Below are 12,572 nucleotides of genomic sequence, written 5' to 3'. Positions count from 1 at the left end.
AGAAGAACAGAACAGAAAGTATAGAGCTGAAAATTACAATAACTGAGTTGACAATTTTACTAGAGGGGTTCAACAATACACTTGATCAGGCAGAAGAAAGAATCAGTGAACTTGAAGATAGGTTATTGGAAATTGTCCACTTAGAGAAGCAAAAAGAAAAAAAGAACAAAGGAAAGTGAAGAGCGCCTAAGGGATTTATGGGATACTAGAAAGTAGATCAATATATGCATTAAGGGGATTCCAAAAGAAGAAGAGAGAGAGAGGAAAGTGCAGAGAGCTTATTTGAAGAAATAATGATTGAAATCTGGGGAAAGAAATGTACATACATAGTTAAGAAACTGAAAGAACTCCAACTCTGATAAACCGAAAGAGACCCAGTTAATGAGTCACATTACAAACTGTCAAAAGTCAACAATAAAGAGAGAATCTTGAAAACAGAAAAAGAAAATTTACTCCTTATGTACAAGGATCCTCTGTAAGATTCTCAGTGGTTTTATCAGCAGAAACCCAACATGCCAGAAGGCAGTGGGATAATATATTAAGAGGGCTGAAAGGAAAAAAAGAACCTAACCAAGGACACTGCATCTGGCAAAACTGTCCTTCAAAAGGAAGGAGAAATTAAGACTTTCCCAGACGAACAAAATCCAAGAGAGTTCACTACAACTAGACCTGTCCTACAAGAAATGCTAAAGGGAGTCCGTCCAGTTGAAACAAAAAGATGATAGACAGCAACATGAAGCTGTACAAAAATATAATATTTTTATTTGTAAAGGTAAATACATGTACAAATGTGTAAACTGTATTATTGTAATTTTGCTTCATGGAATTAGAGGCAAAAGCATAACAAAAATATAAATATATGTTCATAGGCATGAAACATCTAAAGATGTAATTTGTGACATCAATAACAAAGTGGGGAGGTGGGGTAAATTTGTAAAGGATAGAGTTTTTGTATGTGATTGAAGCTATTATCAGTTTAATATAGAATGCTATAACTTTAAGATGGTTTATGTGATTGCAATGATAACCACAATGAAAATGTCTATAGAATATACACAAAAGCAAATGAGAAGGAAATCAAAGCACATCACTATAAAACACAAAAGAATACAGTAAGAGAGGAATGGAGGGACAAAAAACGTTATGAGATACACAGAAAACACTTAACAAAATGGCAATAGCAAGCCTTTCCCTATCAGTAATTACTTTAAATGTAAATGGATTAAACTCACCAGTGAAAAGACAGAGACTGGCTGAATGTATTAAAATAGCACCCAACAACATACTGTCTACAAGAGACTCACTTTATCTTTAAAGATACACAGGCTGAAAGTCAAAGAATGGAAGAAGATATTCCATGCAAATAGTAACCAGAAGAGAGCAGGAGTGGCTATACAAATATCAGACAAAGTAGACTTTAAGTCAAAAACTGTTACAAGAGACAAAGAAGGGTATTATAAATGATAAAAGAGTCAATTCACCAAGAAAATATGATAATAATAAATATTTATACCCTAAACCTCAGAGCTCCTAAATATATGAAGCAAACTTTGGCAGACTTGGAGGGAGAAATAGCAGCACAATAATAGGAGACTTCAATATCACACTTTCAATAATGGATAGAAAACTAGACTGAATATCAGTAGGGAAAAGAGGACATGAACAACACTATAGGCCAATTAGACCTATTGGATGTATACAAAACATACCACCAAATAAGGGTAGAATTCTCCTCAAGTGCAAATGGAATATTCTCCAGAACAGACTACGACAAAATAAGTCTTAACAAACTCAAGAAGATTAAAATCATACAAAGTATCTTTTCTGATCACAATGGAATAAAATTAGAAATCAGTAACAGAACAAAAACTGGAAAATCCACAGATACATGGAAATTAAACAACACACTCTTTATTTATTTATTTATTTATTTATTTATTTATTTATTTATTTATTTATTTATTTAGCTGCACTGGATCTCAGTTGCTGCGTGTGTGTGTGATCTTCGTTGCTGCATGTGGGATCTTTTTATTTGCGGCATGAGAACTCTTGGTTGCAGCATGTGGGATCTAGTTCCCTGACCAGGGATCGAACCCAAGCCCCTTGCATTAGGAGCTCAGATTCTCAGCCACAGGACCACCAGGGAAGTCCCAAAAAGCACACTCTTAAACAACCAAAAGAGTCAAAGAAGAAGTAACAAGGGAAATTAGAAAATACCTTGAGACAAATGAAAGTAAAAACACAAAATACCAAAAGTTATGGGATGCAATAAAAGCAGTGCTAAGAGGGAAGTTTATAGCTGTAAATGCTTACATTAAAAAAGAAGAAAGATCTCAAGTCAACAATCTGACTTTACACCTCAAAGAACTAGAAAAGGCAAAACAAACTAAAGCCAAAATTAGCAGAAGGGAGAAAATAATAAAAATTAGAGCAGAGGTAGATGAAATAGAAAATAGAAAAACAGAAAAAAATCAACCAGTCTAAGAGTTGGTCTTTTTAAAAGATCAACAAAATTGACAAAGACTTTTAATTTAACTAAGTGAAAAAAAGAGAAGTCTCAACTAAAATCAGAAATGAAAGATGGGACATTACAACTGATGTCACAGAAATCAAAAAGGTTTATAAGAGAATACTGTGAATAATTTTATATCAACAAGTTGAATAACCTAGAAAAAAATGAATACATTCCCAGAAACACACAACTTACCAAAACTGAATCATGAAGCTTGATTTGATCACCTGCTGAAAGTTTCTTTGAGGCAATATTTATGTTGAAATATTGATGAATGAAATATGAATGAAAGGAAACAGCCCTAGAGGGTTGGGATAAGGAGGGTGGGAGGGAGGGAGATGCAAGAGGGAAGAGATATGGGAACATATGTATATGTATAACTGATTCACTTTGTTGTAAAGCAGAAACTAACACACCATTGTAAAGCAATTATACTCCAATAAAGATGTTTAAAAAAAAGATTTAGAGCTGCACTGTCCAAAGTGATAGTCACTAGCTAACCAAATTTAATTAATTTAATTTAATACGTTAAAATTTTTAAATTAAACTTAAATTCCAGTTCATCAGTTGCCCTATTCACACATCAAGTGCTCAATAACCATATGTGGCCAGTGGCTAATATATTGGACAGCACAGATATAGAACATTTCCATCATCACAGAAAGTTCTATTGGATAGCACTAGTCTGAAGAAGCAATTTTCAGGCAGAAAAAATAAGTAAAAGCAAAAGCTAAGACGAGAATTACCTTGACACTCTACTGGATGCAAAGAAAGGCAGTGTGGCTGCTGGGGACTGATAGAAGGGAGAGATGTAAGTGGTGAGGTTGCAGAGTTAGGCAGGAACAGGCCATGTAGGCACTTGAAGGCCATGAAAGAAGTCTGAATTTTTACTCAAGTTCCTATGGAAATAGACTGAGGTGTTTTAAACAGGGGGATGACATGTTTTGATTCTACTTTAGAAAGACCATTCTGAAGGTTTTAAGATAAAGGATTTACATATCTTTAATCACAAATAAATTTTAATTTCAGTTGTGTTTTTTTTCTTTGAACAACAAACTATTTTAAAGGCAGCTTTTAAAAAAATTTCAAAGTGGGATTTTTTTTGGGGAGATTGTGATTTCATTGATTTGTCTTTTTATGCACTGTGGTCCAGAAATGTTTATAGTTGGAGAATTTATTAAGGCTTTTGTTTATGTTTGTTTGTAACCAAGTAAAGGGCCAGTTTTTATACATGATTTGTGAGCATAAGCAAAAATAAAAATAAAGTAGAAATGTGTGTTCTCTATTTGTAGTATACCAAATATATTTCAAGTTTGTTAATTGTGGTATTCATGTCATTTGTGCCCTTTCTATGATTTGTTTAATTGACCTATCAAATTCCAAAAGACCTGGATCAAAGTCTCTCAATACTAATATGGTTCTATCAAATTCTTCATACATTTCTAAGCATTTCTATTATACATATTTCCCTTCTTAGTTTTTTGTTGCATAAAGATTCATAACTATTATTTTCTTCTCTGTGTATTATAATTTTTGCTAACAAAATTATTCTATCCCTTTTAATAATTTTGACCCACTGTACTCTTTAATAGCTGCATATTCATAGCAGGAGCTACTATATTTGTTTAACCAATCCTCTATACATAAATATTCCAATATTTGCTATCTTCAACATGCTCTTTATCCTAAACCTGTTTAAGCATATTACTTTCAACTCTCTGTTTTGTTGATAGAAATTATGGGGATATATGTATGCATAAAGCTGATTCACTTTGTTATGCAGCAGAAACTAACACAACACTGTAAAACAATTATACTCCAATAAAGGTGTTTAAAAAAAAAGAAAAGAAAAAACATAAGCAAATGTGTTTTAAGACATTATGGGATGCTTTTATTAGTCAGGACCCCAAGAGATATGTGTGATGCTTTTAAAAATCAAATTTTCTCTCCTGTTTATCTACCTCTACAGTTCGTGACACTTGGGAATCAATTTTACTACCATATTATTAAAACTAGAGGTAAAATAAATTATCTTGAACATCTTTAATTTTAAAATTTAATACTAGTGATAAATGTACAGAATGATTTACCAGATAACTGAGAGCAAACTAAGAGTATTCAGAATAGAAGAAATCTTGTAGATGGTACAAAGACAACTTTGGTAATCCAACAGCATAAAGCTGAATGAGATCAGAGGGACTTTGAAATTACACTTCCATACAGCTGCTGTTATAGGAAATCACTAGCGAATGTTATCAACTTTGTTGAACACTACTTATAATAAAGATTATCATCCAAGGAAAGAAGAAAAATCATTGATTGAAAAGGTAGACACTCCATTGCTGTAATTCAAATGAAATCACTGACATATTTGTCACACTGTGGAGAACACCATCTCCAGTTTTTTCTCATCAAATTATTAACGGTGGATTGGAGATTATTTGATAAAAGGCTGAAAGGGAGCTACTCTGAGCAAAACAAGTTTCAGTGACACTCAGAGAAGCAGGTGCTGATGAATAAAACATTGAGGTGGTGGAGTACAACAATGAGGTGTATAGATGATTTGGACATGCAGCTCGTGTGGACCGATTAGAGTGACACAGCCCATTCTGAGTGAAGAAAACTGAAACAATCATAGGCTTTAAAAAGGAGATTTCTTGCCAGGGAATTTATACATGAATTTTTTTTTGAAATATGACATTTCTTCTACAGTGATTCCTGCCTTTGAAATGCAATTCCAGTCAATGAAGGATTCAAGATAAGAATAGAAATGGTCCCGGAGAAAGTATCTTCCACATTTATCTTCTGGGATAAAATTCAATTAAACTCTCCCTTTGGATCAGAAATTGCCGTGGGTCTTCATGCTGAGATCCTATCATGACTGTAGAATATCTATCAGGTAAGAGGAGTGATCTCAATGAACTAGTAGAAAAAACACACTAAAACCCACCTGCCAACCCAGCTGTTCAACGTTTAGTGACTTTGGTGGGAGGATTTCTCTGACTCAGTGAAATCCGTGTCATTTTGTCCTTAATGGATGTAAACTGCCTCTTTTTCTTTTATAGTTGAGTTAATAGTAATTTATTGGCAAGCTTTATGTGGTTGTGATACACCTTTAAATTTTAGACTATCACAATGCAGGTACCACCCCAACACTGAGCCAGCCCCGTCATCCTCTGAGGCCAAAGCTCCCCATGTGTTAAGGATGGGTGAGTTGGATGGACTCTAAGGGCTCTTGTGGATTTCACAGTCAACAAAAATAAAAGGCTCCACACTGTATAAACATCCATATCTTCTTAAACTCTGAACGTGTAACAAGCTCGTTTTCCTCTGTTCACTCTCAAAGTTGAGAAATCTTAAGATACTTTGGTCAAAAGGCCTTAGATTTAGTACCAAAAGCCCAATTAACTAGTTCTTATCAGCAGTGTTAACATTGTTACATTTCCAAACGGAAATAATAAAAATTGTGAATGTGGGAATTCGCTAGTAGTCCAATGGTTAGGACTCCATGATTTCACTGCCAGCAGCCTGGGTTCGATCCCTGGTCAGGGAACTAAGATCCCGCAAGCTGCGTGGCACAGACAAAAAAAAAACCAGTGTGAGCAGTAGTTTACCACTCAGTTTCCTGTATACATTATCTCTTTGATCCTTATGAAATTCCTATTACCCCATATTTTTGCATTGACAACTTAAAACTTTTATTTGTTCATTTATTGTGGTAAGCACACCTAACATGAGATCTATCCTCTTAACAGATATTTAAGTGCACAATCCAGTATTGTTATCTGTAGGCACTATGTCATACAGCAGATCTCTAGAACTTATACATCTTGCATAACTGAAATTTTAGGCCTGTTAATTAGCAACTCCCCATGTCCCCCTTTCCACAGCCCCTGGCAATCACCATTCTATTCTTTGTTTTTATGAGCTTACTCCTATTTTATATTTAAAGAAACCAAGGTTCTAAGATGTAAGTAATTTTTCCAGACCATACAACCAACAAGTGGAGAGGCCAGAGTTTGAGCCCATATTGACTCCAAAGGCCAGTATTTCCATGACACCTCCCTACTTATAAAGGGAGGTGGACTGCTGTAAAAATAGTAATGACTAAATTTTAACGGGGAGTTTCTATGTGCCTAAAACTGTGCTAAGAGCCACAACATGTCAATTCTTATCAAAACCTTGTTAAGAAGTATAATTGGCTCCATTTCACAGAAGAGGAAACACACTTGTAGAGCTAGAAAATCACACTGGGAATCAAATCAGGCAAGTTGGATACAGAAGTCCAGTCATGAAATCACTGAATGTGCTGCCTCCTTCTTCAGGTGGGGAAGAAGGAGGGAGTGTTACCTGTTCCCAAAGCACCTGAGGGCATAGTTGTTTACATCAAGTTATCCCCCAAAGAAAACTGGTCTTGCTCTCTCTGACAGTGTCCTAAAACGATGCTACTTTGGTACTGAACCTGAGGACACAAGGCTCCACTGAGGCTGAAATGCTCACCTTGGACCAGAGCCCCTTGGGTCTCCCTTCTGAGTACAACACACTGTTGAGTTCCTTCTTCCTCAAGGGGAAAAATATACGATAGAATTTGAGAAGTTCTAGGGAACAGTAGAAACAAACCCAAATGATCACAGCTTATTGAAGGAGCCTAGTGTGAGGTTGCCTTGGTGACCAAATCCTGCTAGATTGGAGGATTTAGGGTATCCCCAGGGCCTTGAAAGGAAGTACAATCCCTCCACCCTTGAGGCATGTGCATTCTCACTACACTACTCTGCACACCACTTTGCCACGCTCTTTATTTTTCAGTCATTTCCAGCCTCATTCATTGACTGGTATTTGGTTCAGTCAGACTTCCTTTCCCATGGTCCACTCTATCAGATCAAATGTTCAAAGTGCTCTCTATATGCCCATGAAACTCTGTCATTTAAGATTGTTCACTCAACAACCCCCAACCAGATCTATTCTCCAACCTCATAGTGACCTCCAGCCATTGACTCTTATCTGTTTTCTCCCTCTCCATCAGTCTCCTCTACTTCTTGCTATGCCAGCTAGACCCTAAGAACCATAACTAGTGCCTAAATGTCCCTTATCTTCTGTCCTTTCAAAGCACTTACCCTGACTCCAGCACCACATGACTCTAACTGCTTTCTCCATGGCTGCATCTAGACTGTTGGGTACCACTGGAGGAAATTACACAAGTTGGCTCACTGGTACCACTAGAAATGCATGGTCACCAACCCCAACTGTCCAGAAAGTCTACTATGTTTTCCTGGTGAGTTTATATTTCTATTATTTTCAACATTTTCTCCTCTTCTTAAATCTCAGATTCTCTTGCCTCCTCACTTGCTGTTTATCCTTGAAACCAAATATGCATTTGTTCCTGCACTACTCCTACAACATCTATTAATGGGACCCCACCCAGATATCCTTTACAGAGAGGCATAGCCATCTCCCAGCTGCTGTGGAGTTGGCTGCTCATGGGTCACTGCTGCACCCTTCTCTAAGGTGTGAGATTATGCCCTTTGATTACGGAAGCCGCCTTACCCAGAGATGCCTGGGAGGTTATGTAGCCCACTGCACTTCCAACAGAGCAGCCAATGGGTAATGACTGCCTGAGGTAGGGATACAGAGGTCTAGCCCCCTTGCCTCAAAGACAGACAAACTCAACAGAAGCAGTTCACACACCAGAGCTCTCTGAAGGATTGGACTGAGGCTGGATTTTTGAAGCCACACCTTTCCTTAGCTTTTTTTGCAACCCCTGCTTCCCATACTGTCTTAAGTGTTTTTCTTGAGAACACTCCCTCAATCAATCACTAGTGCAAAAATCCCCATATTGAGCTCTGTTTCTAGGGAACTTGACATAAGATACCCATTGACTTTTTCCCCTCCTTTCCTCTTGTTGGACCAGAGTAATCCCTGCTCCTATTCAAGGCCAATGCTTCCTCCTGTGTTCTGGACCCTGTGCTGTTCTGTCTTCCCAGGAACCTTGTCCTTTCTCTTTTTTGTTGGCTCCTTCCCATCAGGACTGAAGCAAGCTCAAGCCTCTCCCATCTTAAAAAGCTAAACCTTCCCTCAGGCCCACCTTTTTATGGCTACTGCATTCATTTCTCTTCTCTCTCATAGCCAAACTTCAGCATTAGATGGTTGGTGTTTTTTTTTCATGGTTAAATTTCTCCTTCATATGAAGAACATAAAGTGTCCACTTTATGGAAAGATTATGGAGAACTTAAGATATGGCCAGAAGGGAGAGCTTTCAGGATGTTCCTGCTACTCTTATTGTTATTTTGAGCTTTTCTGACACATGAGCTGGTGAACGTCACCCCACGGTACTGTTTACAGGTGCCTCCTCCATTTCCTCACCTCCTACTCTTTTCTCAGCCCACTCCAATCTGGTTTCTTCCCCTGCCACTTTACCTCTGACCTCAATTTTGCTAAATCTAATGGACGTCTTTCAGTTTCCATCCTACTTGTTTCTCTCCCTCGGTCTTTGGTTCACTCCCTTTTCTTGGCTTCTCTCTCTTTGTACTTCTCCTGCCTGTCCAGCTGCTCCTTTCTGGCTCCTTTTTGGGTTCCTCTTCTTTCAATGTCCGTTAAATGACGGCATCTCGCAAAGATCTATCTGGAACCTAAATTATTTTCACTCTGCATGTGCCCTAAGCAACTATATTCATTTCGAAGGCTTTAATTACCATCTTTATACAATGGACTCACAAATATCCAGCTCATGCCTTTCCTTTGAACTCCAGACTCATATATTCAACAGACTTTGCCCCATCTCCTTGTGGCTACTTTAAATATGCCTTAAACAGAATATATCCAGAATTAAATGCATAGTTTTTCTACCCAAACTGCTCCACTCCAACTTGATAGCCTTAAGAAATATCACCACCACCCACATAATTTCTCAAGTCAATAATTTATGAGTCACTTGTTATTCCTCCCCAACCACATACTCAATCAATCACTGATTCATGTTAATTCAACCTCTTAAATATCTCTCAGATATATCCCTTTCTACATATTTTCCCATCACAGTATGCTAGTTTAGCCATCGTTTCTTGTCTAAAATATCGCAATAATCTCTATGTCTCCATTTATAATCTTTATATCAATTAGGGGTTAGTTGCAGGAAATAGAAAACACTTTAGTTTTTATGTATAAAGGGATTTAATACAGGAAACAAGGAGCTTGCACAATCTTAGAAGGACTGGAAAGCTCTGGGTTAGGCTTCCAGAAATAACATCCAGAACAATACCACAAAATGAGCCCAGCAGGGGAACTGCTCCCTTACCACAATCAGGAAGGTGGAGAGTCAGGAAGCCATCACTGGAAATTTTGACCCTAAGAACATCACATTAGAGGTGATCTGGGGTCACAAAGACAGTAAAGATGCCTCTAGTGGCCATCTTGCTTGTGCCTGACACTGAGCTGCTGCTGCCAGTAGGGCCAATGGCCATGACCAATCATGCCAGCTGAGACCACCTTCTAAGTCTCCCAGATGCATGTAATTGATGGAATGTTATCTGCTACAGAACCTGAGCTGGAAACTGGTCTTCAGCAGCCTCTGCAGCACAGGAAGCCATGTTTGAGGGAGGCTGAACTGGACATTGAACCAGTCAACCCCTGCCCCCATCTGCCACCCTCTATCCATTGACACCACCGTATTTCCTTTTCCTCTCTAACCCCTTTTCCTCTCTGCTGCCAGAACAATGCTTTAAAAGCACAAGACAGATGACAAAATCCTCCTTAAAACTCATTGATGTTTTCCCATTGCTTTAAAAATATAATCCAAATTCCTCATCATGGCCTTACTTATCATGTGCTTGCTAAGGGCCAGGCACTGTGCTAAGTGATTTTTGTGGATTAAGTCATGTAATCCTCAAAATAAGCCTATGAGTCAGGTATTCTGGTTTTACAGATGAGCCAACTTAGAGAGATCAACTTCTCAAGGTCACCCTAATTTAGGAGGCAGGCAATCTGACTTTCTGACTCCATAGCTTATGCACTTAACTCTGTGTTGTACTGTCTCCATCAGGACAGGCCCTGGTGATGTCTCCAGCTTCACGTCTTACCAACATCTCCCTCACATCCTGTGCTCTGCCCAGGCTGGCCACCCTCATTCTAGAAGATGGTGTGTTCTCTTGTGCCTCCAAACTTTGAACTTATTGGTCCCTTTTGTAGAATGTTCTTCCTCCTCTTTTTACCTAACTCATGTCTGCTCATCCTTCAGGACAACTCAGCCAAATACCCTTCCTCTGAGAAGCCTCTCCTGACCCCTTAGAAGATGCTGAGTCTTTAAGGGTACCACGTCTCCTCTACTATAGGACTTCACACGTTTGGGATTATCCACCAAATCATCTAATAATTCTTTATTTAATGTCTTTCTTCCTCACAAAACTGCATGGTGACAGTCACTGCGCCTGTAGTGTCCACCACTCTCCCAGGTGCCTAGAATTTTGCCTCCTACAAAATGGGCACTAGCAAATATAGATAAACTGACTGATTGAGGGAATGAAATTTTTTAAACTCATTATCTGAAATGAGTGACAAAAATAAAAAATAGCTCAACAAAAAATATGGACAAATTCCCCCTGAAAAAAGAAAGAGGAGAGATGAAGGAAAATTGGAAAGGTTGCAGATCTCATTAACCTTCTGGGTTCATTTAGGAGCAGAAAGCAGTGAGAGAAACAGGACTGCACTGTGACTGGATCCCTGTGCACAGCCCGGATCTCACTCCATGCCCACCTTGAATCAAGGCTCAGCTGTCGCACATCCTGGAATTAGATCCAGATCCACAATGTTATATTTCCAGGAGGTTGAGGGGCAACAGAGGAGTATATATTTCATACCACGTGGCCAAACTTCATAAATATTCTCTTTAAACATCTTTGCTCTGTCCCCAAAGTTCTCTCCAGATGCCAGCTAACTGACCTCCCCTTTCTCCTCCGGAGTAGCCCTTCCTACAGCTTCCCCAACCAGGCCAGACCCTGCCTCCTTCCTGCCAGAGGCTACCCAGATTCTGTGTGTCCCTGTCTTTCTTTCTTTGGGTAGGGCAGTGAGATTCATGCTCTTAGAATCTCCAGGGAGCATCCTCCCCTGCCCAATAACAAAGCCTGTTTCTTGGGATCCACCTCCCCTAGAAGGCAGGGTGGATATTTGGAGGTAAGTTAAACCAGTGTAACTTTTGTCCCTGCTAATCCTTCTTTCCTTGACATATGAGCTCCCACATCAAGAACCATGCCCAATAAGATCATAAAGTTTCTTCCATGATGTAGCAAGGATGCTTCTCCTTCTGCTATTAAGTCTGAGCTCTGAAACTCAGTGCCCTGGGAAATAGGATAAGTGCTCTCCAAAGGGCAGTGTGAGATGAAACACCCCTTCCACTATAATGAAGTGTAGGAAGAAGTAGGGTGAAGATGTTGGACACATGTCCCTACTGTCTTTCTCAGTGGGTGGAAGCTTTGCTGGGGTTGGTAGAAATATCCTGATAGGTAAGGGGGAGCCAAGATCATCATGGGGCTGGAGGTTGGAAAGAATCGTACTTCTATGGGCACTGCCTGGGGAAAATGACATATACATGGCCACACCCGTGTGGCACAGGGAGGATTCAGCCACTCAGAGTGAGGGGTCAGAGAGGATACCCTGTGGTGACATTCCTGGATATCTCAGGCTAATGTGTGGGCTTCGGGGGACCTGAAAGTTCCTTTATGTTCAGTGAAAGAGACAAAGTACAGAGAGGACTATTGGTATAGCAGAAGCCTGGGTCAGGAGGCCATCAAGGGTGGGACCTCAACGACCAGAGGCAATGACAGTGGTACCTAAACAAACACTAACTCAGCCATCAGAGCAGCTCAGCCACCCAACAGTGAAGATGAGTGAAAGAGCACAGCCTCCATAGCAGGACTCAAAGCTTTCCCACACCCAGAGGGGAGGCAGGAGGAAGGGGAAAGAAGAAATGGCTTTGAATTGACCAAATATTTACCCAATAGAGACTGTTCTAAACCAAAAGAGACTCTTTACATGACTCGAGTTGGAGAAACCATTATTGGGCAAGTTCAGA

The sequence above is a fragment of the Kogia breviceps genome, chromosome 18, assembly GCF_026419965.1.
Source record: "Kogia breviceps isolate mKogBre1 chromosome 18, mKogBre1 haplotype 1, whole genome shotgun sequence".
In the NCBI taxonomy this organism is placed as follows: domain Eukaryota; kingdom Metazoa; phylum Chordata; class Mammalia; order Artiodactyla; family Physeteridae; genus Kogia; species Kogia breviceps.
This window is presented reverse-complemented; position numbering follows the sequence as displayed.